This window comes from Cyanistes caeruleus, chromosome 3 (assembly GCF_971803275.1).
Source record: "Cyanistes caeruleus chromosome 3, bCyaCae1.hap1.1, whole genome shotgun sequence".
Classification (NCBI taxonomy): Eukaryota; Metazoa; Chordata; class Aves; order Passeriformes; family Paridae; genus Cyanistes; species Cyanistes caeruleus.
This window is the reverse complement of record NC_141703.1, coordinates 112,379,597-112,394,958: the sequence shown is the minus strand read 5'-3', so window position 1 is coordinate 112,394,958 and position 15,362 is coordinate 112,379,597. Positions and strand designations below refer to the sequence as shown.

Sequence of the window (15,362 nt, the reverse complement as noted above, 5' to 3'; positions counted from 1 at the left end):
AGATTTTGCCCTACGTGAAAGAGTGAAAAAGTCACTGAAAAGAAAAAGAAGATTTATGGCTATATGGCAGGACAAATTGTAGTGGTATATGAAGAGATTGTGTTACCAGAGGTATTAGAGTTTAAAATACCGCATGAACCTGGACAGGTCTCTGCTTGAAATTTCATGTAGCCAGACTGACATCTTGTGGTTTGTGCAGGACATCTGAATGTGCATCTGAGGGGAATTAACTTGAACTTCATTAGAGCATTGTGAAGTTACACACTTAATTCAGCAGAACAGTGTGTGACTCCTCACTGTATCACTGGCTGCAGCCAGGAAATTTGGAGTTGTAGAAACACAGAATACCCTGAGTTGGAAGGGACCATCAAGGATCACTGAGTCCTGGCCCTGCACAGACACCCCAAGAGTCACACCCTGTGCCTGAGAGCACTGAATGTCTCCTGCACCTGCAGTGTGAATTCTTACAGAAACAGAGAAAAACTGGGGCTCCTCTTATGAGCACGTCACAGTTGCTAATGCCATAAATGCTGTGCATGCTTCCAAAGAACAATTCAAAGCAAGAGCACACCTAAAGCTGGGAAGTATTCAAAGTCATCATGTCTCCCTCTCTCCGTGGAGGATGAAGAAGGAATGAGACCTATCTCCTAACCTAGAACACTTAGGCTGACCCAGAATTAGAGCCAAATGTCCCAAAACTCCCTTGTAAGACCTTGCAATGCTGATGCCTGGGCAAATGTTCCTGCTCAGGCTTCCCACACCCAGGCGCTGGGAGCTCAGTGTGGGTGTAGTCCCCCGAGGACAAGTGGCACAAGCAGAACACTCTGCCAATAAAAGCTGGATTTCTTTCCTGCTTATTTTTAACATGAGAGAATAGAAAGGGAGGAATTAAGGTCACCATGCTAAGAGAGGTGTTTCTGAGGGCAGGCTGGAGCCACATGCCCAAGCACATCAAATTACTCCGGCTGAAGTTACAGGGAATCAGCAGCTCAAGCTGGCCTGGAGCAATAAACTCAGCCAAGAGTCTCCCACACAGCTCCACTCCTGCACCTCCAACACAGCCTGGATGAAATGTCCTTGCTGTCCCAGATGGGATCTGCTCTTCATCAACACCTGACATTCACACCAAATTGTAGTTTCATGTCTATCCCTAAGCAAATAAAGCTTGCTGATAAAAGTGGACTGGGAGCTATTTGGTTACAAGTTACTAAGTCACCCATAGGGAGGACTTGGTGTTCCCATCTCTGATCCCCAGGTTGTTCCCATCCTTCCCAACTCTGCTTTCAAGTCATTTCTCAGCTTCTTTGCATTTTGAACAAGCTGTGCCTATAAAACGTCCAGTCCTCTCACAGGAACGGCAAAGGAGGGGAAACATGTCTCTCAGCATATTCCCTATTTTTTCTCACAAGATAATTCAAAAGGGGGAAAATATTTAATAGTAGAATATTTAAAGCAGAGCTGGAGGGCTGTGTGAGTGAGGGGGTACCATGCCTGCATGAGTTCTCCCAGCTCTGCCTTCTGCTCCCAAAGCACTTCTTTTCCCACAGCCATGAATAAAAGACTACAGTAGCTCATTCAATTTCTTATATCCCACTTGTCTTTATAACAAGTCCTTAAAACACAAGTATTATCTAGACTCAGAGATTCACCTATCACTATTGTGAGGTAGTGGGCAGTGTTTGGAGATCTCTGAACTTTCTTAAATCCACAGCAGCCACCACAGCCACAGCTGGCAGCACTGGCACTGCTAAAGCCAAGACAAGGTCATGGTCACAGCTCACAGCACTTCATACCAGGGCTTGAAGCTGCAAAAGTCAGTTTTAAACAGGATAAATAGTCCTGGAAGCATTACCAAAGCTGCTGGGAATTACAGATGCAAGCACAGCAAGGTTTTCATGGTGACACAACACCTTACATTAGACCCACTGACAAAACTGGAATAAACAGGCACAAAGCTGAAACCCTTCTCACCCAAAGGGGTTTGCGTGTCCTAAATCTTGTCTGATTTCTCTGATGTGTAGGAACCAGCCCAACAGAGGATCATGTTTCTCCCTAGAATCCTTCCCTCAGTCAGGAGAGACCATCACAACCAAGGGATAACTGCTGGTGGCACCAACACAGCTCAAGGCCTGCCCCAAGTCTGAAGAACCAGACAAGCCAGCAGCCACGTATTTGCAGCACTTTTTCAGAAAAATGACTACAAATAAGGCCTCTGTCCCTCTTCTTTGTGCCTTGTTTTCAGTTACTGTGTCAGGGAACAGAACCTCCCACCACAGGCACCATCTTGCCTCATTAGGGGAGTCTGTGGTAAAGCTTTGTCTTCTTGGGCTCCCTTGTTAAATGTTACAGCAGCATGTGGTAGAGATCATCATTCTTAACTGTCCAAACCCATTCCATAATTATCTGCAGAAAGACAATGCTGTTGAGAACTGGCCTCATCGGCAAAGTCAGGGCCTGCACCTTCTCCAAGAGACAAAACAGTCCAAAGAGGAGGACAAAGGCTGATAGGTGTGGGCTTTGCTGGCTCTCAGGGCTTCAGGGATGGGTTTAGACAAGGCTTTGCTGGCTCTGAGATGTAAGTTCAGAGCTGCTGTATCCCATACTGGTGTGCAGCACCACCCAAGTGAATTTTGTTTCTTTTGAGCTGCTGTGAGCTCACAGCCAAGTGACAGCACACTGGATTTTTGATCAATGGCTCATCCAAACAGGTGAGGTTCTCCTCTTTCTCGTCCTATAAATGTGCATGGATTTTTCCTCAGGCAGACTTGCAGAACTTAATATCACATTGGGCCTGGTGAAGAGGCAAAATGAGGATCTCCAGCTCCGTCCATCATCAAAATACTTTGTGTTCTTTGAGAGATCCACCAGCAGTCAGCAGCTCTGTGCAACTGAGGTAAGTCTTTTCATTTTTGTAATTCTTTACAAGCAAAGCCTCAGGACCAGACCCAGCCTCCTCAACACTCCCCAGGTAAGTGCTGCTGATATTTATTTTATTTGGTTTCCTGCAGCATTCACATGGAGTTAATGATGCAGCCCACACTGCTGTTAATTACAGTCAAACCTAATCCTCCACATGCAGCACAACCAAAACATTACCCCATGAAACTGCAGCTTTACAGTTATTGCACTTCATTTTATGCAGCTTCCCTTATGCTATCCTGAATGCATTTTCATTCTCTGCCCAGGACAATTCCAATCCCCCCAGTAGCAAACAATAAATGAATCTTAGGAGACTCTAGTGTACTTAGGAGGCTCTGGTGAACCTATGAAAAGAGGCAATTTATTTCTGAACTTGGCACTAGGCACAGCGTGCCTTGTAAATGTCAATTTGTGTATGTGTGAGCATCTGACACTGCTCAGCAGCACATGGCTGGGGCCAAGAATTTGACTGACTTTGGCTGATTAGCAAGCCTAAAAATATTCTGTTTTATCAAAATCCACCTTTTTGTGCTGATTTGTATGCTAGCAAAACCCTAAGCAGGCGGTGGTTGCATGGGAGTGTGGGATGGCTTGCTATAAACAGTGTGATGACACAGTTTGCACCACTGCATACTTTGATTTTTCACTGTGTGTCTGTTCTAAATCTGCTGAGATCAGAGACATTTTAATCTCTTTTGTTGTTTTGTCTTCATTTACATGCAGTGCCCAAAGGGCCACTGGCAAGCAGAGATACAGCTAAATAAGTCAAATACATTGTTTTTACTACTGTAGTTCCTACCGTGGGCCCAATTCTCCTCCCATTGACGTCAACAGTAAATCTTCCAATGGATTCAGTGAGAGCCAAAAATCTCTGGTCACACCCTGTTATGTTTTATACTAGCACTACTATGGGCTCCAGCTTCAAATTCTAGCTTTTATTACAATATGGGAAACACAGGGGACTTTAAAAGAGGGTTTGGTGATAAATGTGTGCATTTACGTGGCGAGATGCTTCATTTGTCATTGGAGCGTGACAAAGGTTGCGTGCCAAAAGAAAATCTTCAGAAATACCAAGAAAAATATCCAAGTTTCTAACTTTTCTTCAAACAATATGACAATACTGCACTAATGATGAGGCAGTAGAATCATTATATGACACCTTAAGTGTGCAGTGTGGATATTCCAATTTTTCTATCTCATTACTCCTTTTCAGCTGGTGACTCTCACTGCTGCTTTGTCACTTTCAATTTCAGCCACTGAGCCTCTTAATTTCTCTCTTTAGTGTTCATGTTGCTCTCTTTTCCTAGTTCTCTCACCCTTTTTCCTTCAATTTTTTATACTCTTGTCTGCTCACTGCTTTCCTTCTGTGTTTGCTGCCTCTCCAAGACCTTTCTGTTATGAACTCAGCCATTCAGAGCCACCCAGCTCCTCACAATTACAAAGCTTTTTTCTCTCTATTGTCAACTTCCATACTTTTGCAAGGCCAAAATCACATACTGCTTTCAGGACTGCTCCTTCTCCCACCACTTTTTTAATTCAGCTTTGTTTGCCCTTCCTTAGCACTTCCATATGCCCCCCATAGATTAATTTGCTTTCACAGACACCTTCTCCAACAGGAGAGTCCAGCCTGCCTTGTCTGAGGGACTCTGCAGGCCACAGACCTGCACTGACCAGACTCTTTCCTGTCTCCATTATTAAGTCAGGCTGCAAACAAGGAACAAGGGAGATTGCATGAATTTTGCACAGTGATACCTCAGTACATGTAATGCTTCAAACTTGTCATCTTCAAGGGATGACTCCAAGAAGCAAACCAAGCCTACAAACATGTTGGTCATATCAAGAGATTTCAGATGCTTTTTCATCTGAAAAATCAGTGATTTTTCAGAGCAATGAGGAGTAAGACAATGTCACATTTTTCATGGGGCTGCATACTGTAGGGGACAATAAGCAAGGTGACACTCAGCACATCCCACAGCCCATTTTCCTGACACACTACTCCGTGACACTGAGGAAAAATGATGTCCCTCAACGAAAAGCTGCAGAATCCACCTTCCCATGTGTTAAATACTCCTGAAAATGCTGATACAAGGTTTAAGGGCATCATTAGTGGAAGTCAGTAGTCAGTGAAGGCAGACTCCTTTAGCAGGGAGGTTTGACTAGAAGCCTTTCAAAAGTCTTTTCACACCTGACCCATTCTGTCATCCTGGGATTTGCAAAAGTCAGAGGATGCAGGAAACATACACTTAAAATGCTGTGCAATGTCCCTTGCCTTCAATGAGCCAGCAAGTGAAACTTCCTGTACACAGGTCAGAATAATCTCTGGCTTTTGAGAAGCAACATACTGCAGATCAAGAAAAATCCCAATATCACATAGACCAGCCTGCTGCCTGGAAGGAAACACTTCCAGCAAAAGCACCTATGAAACACAAATTTTGCAATTTCTGCATGATCATCATCATGCTTTCAACAGGTTCTCTGGGAAACTCAACAGAATAAAGGTTATTTGGTGTTATAGAAGTGCATAACGAGATGAGCAAACTTAGTTATTGAGATCCCATTCTTTGGACCACCCCACCTTAGCCTCTAAATTCCATGTGACTGCAATTCTAACACGTAACAAGAGCTGCACTTGTGCTCTGGCAAGCAGATCTATAAAAATCATATATTCCTGCTGATATTAAGAATTATAGTACTTTTTTCTTCCTGAAGTAGATATTTATTCTTATTTCTGCCCCTTGTGAGTACTGCAAAGCCACATCCATTAAGGAACAATGAGTTCTGCTCTGCATCATGTTGCCACATGTTCTGCTGTTCTGCATTGTGAGTTAATGGATTTCTGTTCTGCATCACGTATCAATATGTTCCAAATCCAAGGCCATAATCCTGTCTCTCCAGACAGCCTCTGCAAGACAAGGAACGAAAAAGATTAACCAGAAACAGAATCTGAAGAATGTGTGCTTGCATAAATGCAATACAAGACACGGTTTGGCTGGTGGGAAGATATCGTGACAAGAAGAAGTCGATGGCATTTCAGCTTGAATTCCAAGAAGATCAGAGGCCTGCAGAGCGGGAAGATGGACAAATGTGTCTTGTGGACTCAACAAAATGCCATAAAAGCTGCTGTTACATAGGCATGAAACTACATCATGCCATATTTTCTGTGCTCTTCTTCAGAGTATGAGTCTGTAATGTAGAAGGCCTTTCAGCATGTATTTTGTATTTACTTTGTTTTCCCTTCTGGTAAAAAAAAAAATGGAGAAAGAAAAATTCTGATTGTGCATCTAAATTTTTTGATTGTTCTTTCAATGTAAGGGAATAAACTCACACTTTCACAGTTGCAGGTTTTGGGGCAGAGATTTTTTTTTTTTCTGCTGAGCTTTTAGGACAGCAACACATCTGAAAACCCACTGCAGATGGATACCAGCAGTGGGCAGAGCTAGGAAAAACTGCATTTGAACAGGTCATGTATAGCCTTACTACTGGCACAACATCAGTCCCATGAAAAAGTCAGCAAAATAAACCAGTGTTAATAAAAGATGCAAAAATAATAGAAGAGAGGTCAAGCATTATCACAAATGCTGTATTGACCCTGAGGCCAACTCCTTCATTAGGGACAGTTCAGTTTTATTTCAGTGAGGGCAGGGGAGGGGTGGACGAAATAAATATTTATTTGTATTATTTATGTCCCTTTCTTTCTTTATGAAAACAGTGGGTACCCAGAATAGACACCCTTCAGCTAATGGCAACTGCAATCAGACTATAAATGGCAATAAACATTGAGTTAGGGGCTTAGTCAGGAGATTTTATTGCTCAGAGCAAGAGACATTTCAAATCCTTCACAGTCCTGGAGACATGGAGTTCCCAGCTCCCACCCTGAGAGTAAAGATTTGCTGTTTTGTACAAGCTAATCAAACCATGGTGAATTTTTATAAAGATAGCACAGCAATAGGGTAAATTATGTGGAGGTTTTCTTCTGCAAGTAACCACAAATTGCTACACACTACGAGTAACCACAAATTGTAAGTGCCATTTGCAAGTACTTACAGTACCAGGAGTTCCTTAGACTAATAGCACTGAAATATTGAGTCATGCACGCTCAAAAATCATCGTTTGCAAAAAAGGAAAAGTAGTTTTTGGACTCAGCCTACAGACACTTAATGTTTTATTATACTTTAATCAAAGCCCAATTAGTCATAAGATAAATTTAAACCGACTCCAGCAATAAAATGTCTGTCTCAAGCTTGTCTTATGCAACTCAAAAGCAAAAGAATAAGGGTTTTTTTAATGGAAAACAGTTTTGTTTGAGCTAAAGAACATTTATAAAATCAGCTGCCAAATCACAGTCTTTGCAAAGGAAAAATATTTTAATTGGCTTTCAGATTTTTCCTGATGGGGCAAATTTGTTATCTTTTCCATCTGTGCACCTAAAAGCATCCTCTGGCTAGAAGAAGCTCTTCAGGTACTGTGTTAGTGCTGTCATTATTATTCTTAGCATAATATCTGGACTATTGTGGTAGGTCTATAAAATGTTTTCCTGATGGCACACAAATCTTGTCAGCAAATGCACTCCAGTCTGCTCTCAGCTGGTGCATAGTAAAGATAAATAACTAAAGAATTCTCCATGTGACTTCACGCAATATCCTCAGCAAACTATTTATTATGTCTGGGGCTATACAATGCCCTGTCTCCCACTCTCCACTTTGCACAATTTAGTGATTAATGGTTAAAAAAGGCAAAACCCCTGCCAGTTTGAACAAAAAGTCCTGGGGACTTGATACAGCTGGGCATGGTTCCAAATTGGAGGAGGCGCCAGTAAACCAGTGCAGAACGTTACTGAGCTGCTCCAGCCATGAGAGATCAGGATTTCAGCTTGGACAAACTACACAGAGTCAAACACAGTCAGCAGCCAGCTCAGGAGTCCTCAGGATGTCCCTGGATGTCCAAGATCCAGGTCTGGTCCAGTGTTACAACTCGCTCCAAGGAAGCTCTGTGATGGCAGGGGGCATATTGTACTCACAGGGGCCCGCAGCCCTGTGTGTCCCTTCTGTCCCTGGGTGTCCCTGGGTGCTCCTGGGTGTCCCTGGCCGTCTCTGTCTGTCCCTGGGTGCAGGGAGGGCTCTGAGCAGGGTCCAGGCTCTGCTCCAGGGCCCAGCAGTGGCACCAGAGGAACGGGCAGGGACTGATGCCAGGAATTCCCCCTGCACAGGAGGCACAACTTCTGCCCTGGGCAGTGCCCAGCCCTGAGCAGAGAGCAGAGAGGCTGTGGAGTCTCCTTCACTGCCAGAGCCTGGACACACTCCTGTGTCCTGTGCCCTGTGCCCTGGGATGGCCTTTCTTGAGTAGGGAGGTGGCACCAGTGACCCACTGTGGCTCCTTGCAGCCTGAGCCATCCTGGTATTCTGTAGGCAAAATTTGTCAGGGCCCCAGTTCAGCAAAAGGACTTTTTGCAAGTGGTTAATATGAGTTTGCTGAGGGTTCCTCTGTGCAGCCCAAGGCAAAGCTGCTCAGCTGGGATGGGAAATAAACTCCCTCTTCAGCAGGAGACATTTAATAAACTGCAGGCAAGGTCTAGGACCCTACATCTGCAGAGTTTTCTTCAACCAGTGTGAGATGAACACTTAATTTGCAAAAACAAATGCTTTTCTTTCACAAATATAAGTGAAATATGGAACTTCTTTGCAGTGTTTCCCACGCAAATGAGATGTGGGCCAGAATTCTTGCAGAACAGAATCATAACTCTGAGGTATTGAGACTGGCCAGAAAATCTTATGACTGGCACTTCCTAAACCAAGTGCTTGATTTGGCAACTTGATGTCTTAGGATTTTTATAAATATCAGGAATTGCTTTCGGGAGCTTGTTTAGTTGATCTGGACTTTTTGCCATTTTTATTAGAAACATGAAATAAAAACTGCTTTCTTATATCCCTGCAGAATTTCCTGCCTGTTCAGCAGCTGCTAGATTCTAGACCCACCTAGATACATCCTGGTTTCAAATTTGTTTCTCTGACCAGTCCTGAAACCAAGCCTGGCCAAGAAAACCCAACACAACTCTGTCTTTTGTTATGAAGTGTCCCACTCCACCTCATCGCAGCGCAGAGATATCACAGCACTCTGAGAAAGCAGTGCAATGTACAGAGAGAAAAAGGGAGAAAAGCAGTGTTGGAATGATGAGAAGAGCAGGCAGCTCTCCAAAGACAGGAAAAGGAATAACTGAAAAAACACAAATGCAAGTACAATCTTTCCCACAAGACAGAGCTCAAAACTAGAATGAGTAAGGGCACTTTATGTTGGAAAGTCCTATTCTGCAATTTCTGTTGTTATTTTATGAACTGCTCTTCAGGGGTTGTCAGTCCCTTCTCTTGATTGACAAAAACAAAGGACAAGGGATAAAGAAGAGAGGTAAGAGCAGGGGTAAGATTTAGAAGAAAGGTCACTCCAAGGAGCTGGGTGTACATGTAGGGCTGCAGAAATCAGCAAGCAAAGCAGCACAGGAGGCACAAATCACAGCCAGTGAAGCTGAGGGCCCCATTGGAGCCTGGATGAAAGGGAGGTGGCACCAGTGATGCTAAGTCCATCTCCACAAGTTCTGCAAGCTGACTCCTTTCTTTCCTTGGTTCCTACTAGAGGTGATCTAGGTAGGAACAATGTGCTGCAATTCTGAAATTTCCACAGAACACCTCCTGGACCTTTTCCAGGCTGGAAAACAAATCACAGAACTTCATGTTCAATGCAACTCAAGCCATGTTGGCTTCTGAGTTTTCACTTTTTTACTGAACTGGACACTCCATTACTATGCCTTTAACCATGGAATGAACCTCTTAGAAAAAAAACAAAAAACAGCTCTCCTCTTTGTACAGCCACTCAGGAGGCAAGTTCACACTCCACCTGAAACAAGCAGCATCAGTGTTCCCTCCTTGCTTCAGAAGACTGTAATTTGCCTCCTGTATGTCCATCTGCACACAAACTTGTGTGGTTTGGCCCTGATCAAGGTCTGGAGAGAACCTTCCCCCTCAGCAAAAACCCAGATCAGCTCTACTTAGAAATATGTGGATGGAGCACTCTAAAGGCTGAATAAACAAAAAACATTCTTGCAGATTTGAGGCAGGACGACTTGGCAACAGATTTTTGGAGGAATTTAAATCTTCAGTTACTCCTGGAATTCCTACAGCACTACCAATTAAATCTACAAGTCAATAAGTAGCAAACTGTGTCTATTAATTAAAGACTACAGGTCACTCTGTTGGTATCCTCACTCTAAAGGGTTGCTTTGGATATATCTTTGAAGCTTGTTTTCCAAGATAAGCAGTCAAGTGTTGAGAAATCCAAACAGCATTTTAAAACAAAATTGAAGGAAAGCAAAAATACTCTTTTGTTAAAAAGTAAAAGAATGCTCAGTCATGGGGAAAAAAGTCCCTACTTTAAATAAATGCAGTAATTAAAATGGAATCATAGAATGGGGTTCTGGGCCCCCAGAGCACACAGCCAGGGCATATCCAGCCTCTCATGCACCTGCAGATATTTTTAAGTTACCCATTTTAAAACTGAGTGAACCCTCCATTTATTTAAAATTAGGATTGTTACTTTGACTTCTCATAGTTTCTTGGGGGTTTTCTCCTGAGTTTGATGAGCTTAGCAGTGCTTTCACAGAGTAAGTGTTTAACATGTGCTGACCATACAACCGGCAGGATAATTTCCACTGGAGAAAATTATTTCAAGCTCCATAAATCAGAAGCAAATTTACAGTGTTCTCCTCTAATTGCTGGGAATGGTTTGAACACAAGAGGAGAACAAAAATCTATTAAAATAAAAAGCATATTTTAATACAATTCAAACAAAATAATCTACTGTATTAGTGTAGTGACATCAATTCACTCTGTACTGAGTACCAGGGGAGTCCTAAATTCAGATGTCACATGTGGTAATTACTGCAAGATCACTGAGCCAATTGGGTAAAAAGAAATAGGATAATAAGGAAGAGACTCTTACAGCACACTTGCACAACCCAAATGTCCAGATCAGAAATAAAATTATCAGACTTCTTAAATTCTAAAATTATCAGCCAGGATATTCTGTCAGGAATTCTTTCCTATAAGAATGAATGTAGAAGCCCTATAAAGGTGAAGGCTGCTGTGATTTCAAGAGATTAATGAAGAATGTTTCGTGTAAGGCCAAGACAAGCTACGAAATAAATGTATGGATGAGAATTAAAAATCTGCTGAAGCAGCACAGCATCACTGGAATAGGTACAACCACCCAGCTTAAAACAGTAATTACATCTGGAAGCTTAACCAGAAGTTAAACCTTAAACCCCAGATAAGCCTGATTGTAATATGAGCAAAATAAATATTCAGGCCAGGAGTGTGATGAAGAAATAAATCTCAGTTTCTTCCAGGTGTTAAAAATCAAAATAACTTTGAGCATCCAAGGCTTTTGTTTGGAAATCCATCATGGGCCAAAGCTCCGCATTTTTTATGGATTCATTTATAACTCATTTTGCAATCACTTGCTGCACGCCACATGCAGTGTTCTGTGCAATCAGCTAACTAATTACAACGTGCTGAACTGGACATACCCAGACCCAGCACAAAATAAAATTCTTACTGCTCTGCTCATTTGAAAGTCAAATTCGGAAAACAGAGAGGGGAGACAGCAAGCCTGCATTTCTGGGAGACATCGGGGGACTTTCAAGCACAAATCTAGAGCTTCCAAATGTGAAGATGCAAAGCCTGACTGCTTTTTTGAGATATCTTAATGATGTCTTCAATGCCTCACAGGTCCCACTGCAAAAACATTGCCTGGTGGAGCATGGCTGGCAGGTTGTGTTTGTAAGGAAGTGGAATATGAGGTTGAAGAGGGTGCTGGACATCAGGCACCATGACATAAATGTGCGTGGGGTTTGCACATTGCTTGTGTTCTCCCGGCTCCTGTCTGTTTCTGATACATGCAGTTATGGCCACTCATAAAAAACATCATATATGCCTCAAAAAGGCCAATGAATCTGCCTGAAACCCCTCTGGATAGGATGCACTAGAATCACACTGGTTTCCCAGGCACATGGATGATGAAAAGAAATTTTCCAGAAATAGGAGGAGGATGCTGGAAGCACAAGACCCAATGAGAGCTGGCAGAGGTGACAGCAAGCCATGTGTCTCTAGGGAATACAGCATCACAAAATAGCTGCACCCAAATCTCTGTATTAGACAGAGAGATGAGAGGAGCAAGAAGATCAGGAAAATGCCTTGTGACTTGGCAACTGCAATTCATAACATTTGTGCTCAAAACTGTCTGTCCATTTGCCAAAAATCCATCTAAGAAAAAAACCCAGCCTGGCTCTTTTGCCTCGGTGATGGTCAGTCCTCTGATAGGATGAGGGGAGGGAGGTGGCTGGAAGAACGTCAGAGCCTTTTAAGGAGTGAATTGTGTGAGGAATACACAGGGGAAAAGCAAATAGAAACTGCTGAGAGCGTGGGGGCACACTGGTCCCTACTGGTCCTGTCTCTGGGGCAGCAGAGGCAGTGCCACGTCAGGGCAGTGCACCATTTCTATAAATTCGTGATACTTGAAGATCAACATTATCTAGTGCAAGGCATCCCTGCCCATGGCAGAGGGATTAGAACCAGATTATATTTAAGGTTTTCTCCAGCCCAAACCATCCTGTGATTTTATCAGTGTATGATAACTTCAGCTACTAGAAGATCTAATTGCAGTGACTAGGCTTGTAACAAGTGTGGCTGTCTTTTAGGAGACAGAGATAATTCTCTGGGTGAATTCATCATTTTTACCTCTGATGTATTCTCTGCTCAAATGTTCTGCCAAAAAAAGCATCAGGCTGTCTGGTGGTACAGGTTGAGGATGGTTACTGTGCCAATTTAAAGGCCACAACTATTAAAGGGATAATCTCTATATATTGTGCAGAAGAACAGGACAGTTTGTTTAGGGAAATACCTGTTGAATCTGGAATTCTGTGCCTTGCAATGCACCAATTTTTGCTTCAGAAACAACCAGCTAGGTATGTGATCATGTAATTCTACACTGCCCCTTTTATTTAGACATTTTTATGGAAACTTGATGGCACAGCCTTTCAGTCATTGCTAATGAGCACAACTGCTGTGGGCTGTACATACTGAATCACATTTAAGACAGAAAAGGAAACAAACTTGTTCTTGTGACTTCAAAGCATCAGTTTCCTTTTTTTCTTCTAAACATTAACAAGTTCTTAATCAGTATGCCTGATGCTTGAGGCTTCTTAAAGCATGTGCCCTTTTGTTTTGTTTGGCTATGAACATATTGTCATTAATCAGGAAACAAACACCACTTTAAAAGATACCCGGATAATTTCTTCCTTCAAATTTCAGGAAAAATCTCAGTATCACTTACTCTTCTTCAGACAGGGAATCACCATAAACTATAAAAATCCATAAAAGGGATTTATTTAAAGAACAATTCTAGTAGTATTGGTTTACTGACACTAAGATATGAGTTAAAACACAGTCATTTCCAGGGCATCGTAAGAATTAAAATATGCCTTCCTCTAGCAAGTAACAGCTGTAAGTTGTTTTAAGCCTTGAAGGGACAAATTGAAATTCATCCATTAATGTCCAAAGAAAAATGTTAACATTTTTTTCAAACGTTCCAGCTAAGATAACACATGTTACTTATCTGTTTCCCTTCCACAGACCTCATTCTGTGAGTGCTGAGATCCATGTCCCAACAATGGGAACCAAAACCATCAACAACTGCCCAGTCACAAGATCCTTTTTCACAATTTCATGCTCTGTTTTACCTGGGCATTTGAAAGGGCTTGGAAAGTGATAGGTCTCTTGTAGGTGCAATGCTCAGATAAAAACAGGCAGGATGTTAAAACAACTGAAAAACTGTTGAGTTTTCTCCCGTTCACCATTAACAACTGCTCAGGAAAAAGCTCAACTCCCTTTTCTGAAGACTGCAGGAACAGGATTCCTAATATCTGACCCTGTGAAGCAGTAAAAGTTGCTTCACACTCACCTGCCCTAATTGTTATGTAGGGAAACCATATTTAGTAGAAATTAACTTTTCTAATCTATTTAAACAGAGAAATATTCTGCACCATCAGAACTTTCAGAACTTCCAGGGGTGTGGGATAAACCAGGTGCTGTAGAGAGAGGGAACAAAAGCAATGGGGTAAGTTTCTATACCATGAAGGAATTCTCTCTCTATCCACTTCAGCGTGGCTAAAGCTGGCCTTGCTTGATTAAAAACAATCAGGTTGTGCAATCCTTTGGCTCCTTGGCTTTTGGAACACAGGATGCATGAGGGGCAGGAGGATCCTGAGCTCTCTCGCTGGTCAAATCAACTGTTTGCTGTTACAAGAGCACCTTCTACTGCCTGTGCTGTGGCATTGTGTTAGGAATGCTGAAGCTTAACACAGCTCCTTCTGAACTCATCAGTGCCTTCCTAAAAAAATGTTAGAGCATGATCTCATGTATAGCCTGGCAAAGGAAATTATGCATGTTTCAGACTACTTGTGTTTTAAAAACTGTTATTTGAGCCTCAATTCAAAATCTCATCTACCACTGTTACCCATGCAGATGATTTCTCTGCTTTTTCCCTGCACTTAGGTTGAATTTCTAGGTTTTATTTCAGTTCAGGCTGTTGGGACTATTTCCAATTTTGCTGGAGTGGAGGATCACATAGCTCACAAACCACCCATTAATAAAGCAGCAGTTTTAATTACAGCATGTTTCCAACATTAAGGCATTTGAATTCCACGGTTCTCAAGGAACAACAGTGTCCTGCCAAAATATACACTACAGGAACTATAAACATTGTTTAGCAGAATGCTACTACAAACATCAGATACAGTTAGTCATTGCAGATCTATCTGCCAGGGAATACTGGAACTTTTCCTTCCTTTTTTTTCCTTCTACTTTTTTTTCCCTTGGTCCTGTATTCTTGATAAATCTGCCCAAGTTAATGTTGAGTGTCCTCATTTAAATATCTCTTTCAGGGGAAAAATAGCCATTTATGAGTTTCTTGATAACTATTACATGAATCATTTCAGTTGCAATGTGACACCAGAAAGAAGCTCTGACCTTAACAAACCTTATGGACACTAAAAGATCTCAGCAACTGAATGGAGAAAAATAGAAATCATCCACTGAATCATTTAGTGGTGACAATCTTTTTCATCTTAGTAACCTAGTTCTCCACTAATGGAACTAATGGAACCATTGCTACCAAATAGAACAGTATATTGATATATATATAGGTTGTGTATAGTATATAGGTTGAGATCTCCTTCTCTTCCAGTTTACTTGTACATAGCCTACTCCTTTTTTTTTTTTTTTTTTAAGGATAAATCTAAACAATCTTGAAAAATCAAACGCAGTACTCTGCTGCAAACAGCTCCTGTTTCAGACATGCTATGCAAAAACCAGCCTCCACAAAACTCAGACAGCTTCAAA

At 42.1% G+C, this 15,362-nt stretch overlaps 1 long non-coding RNA gene across 1 annotated transcript; it reads left to right on the top strand.

Moving 5' to 3' along the window:
* Positions 1 to 1,499: 1,499 nt before the first annotated feature.
* LOC147654447 (uncharacterized) lies at positions 1,500 to 6,257 on the top strand. The gene is made up of 2 exons (XR_015283986.1): positions 1,500 to 2,893; positions 5,815 to 6,257. It is a non-coding gene; the product is annotated as an uncharacterized LOC147654447 (long non-coding RNA).
* The last annotated feature ends 9,105 nt before the right edge of the window (positions 6,258 to 15,362 follow it).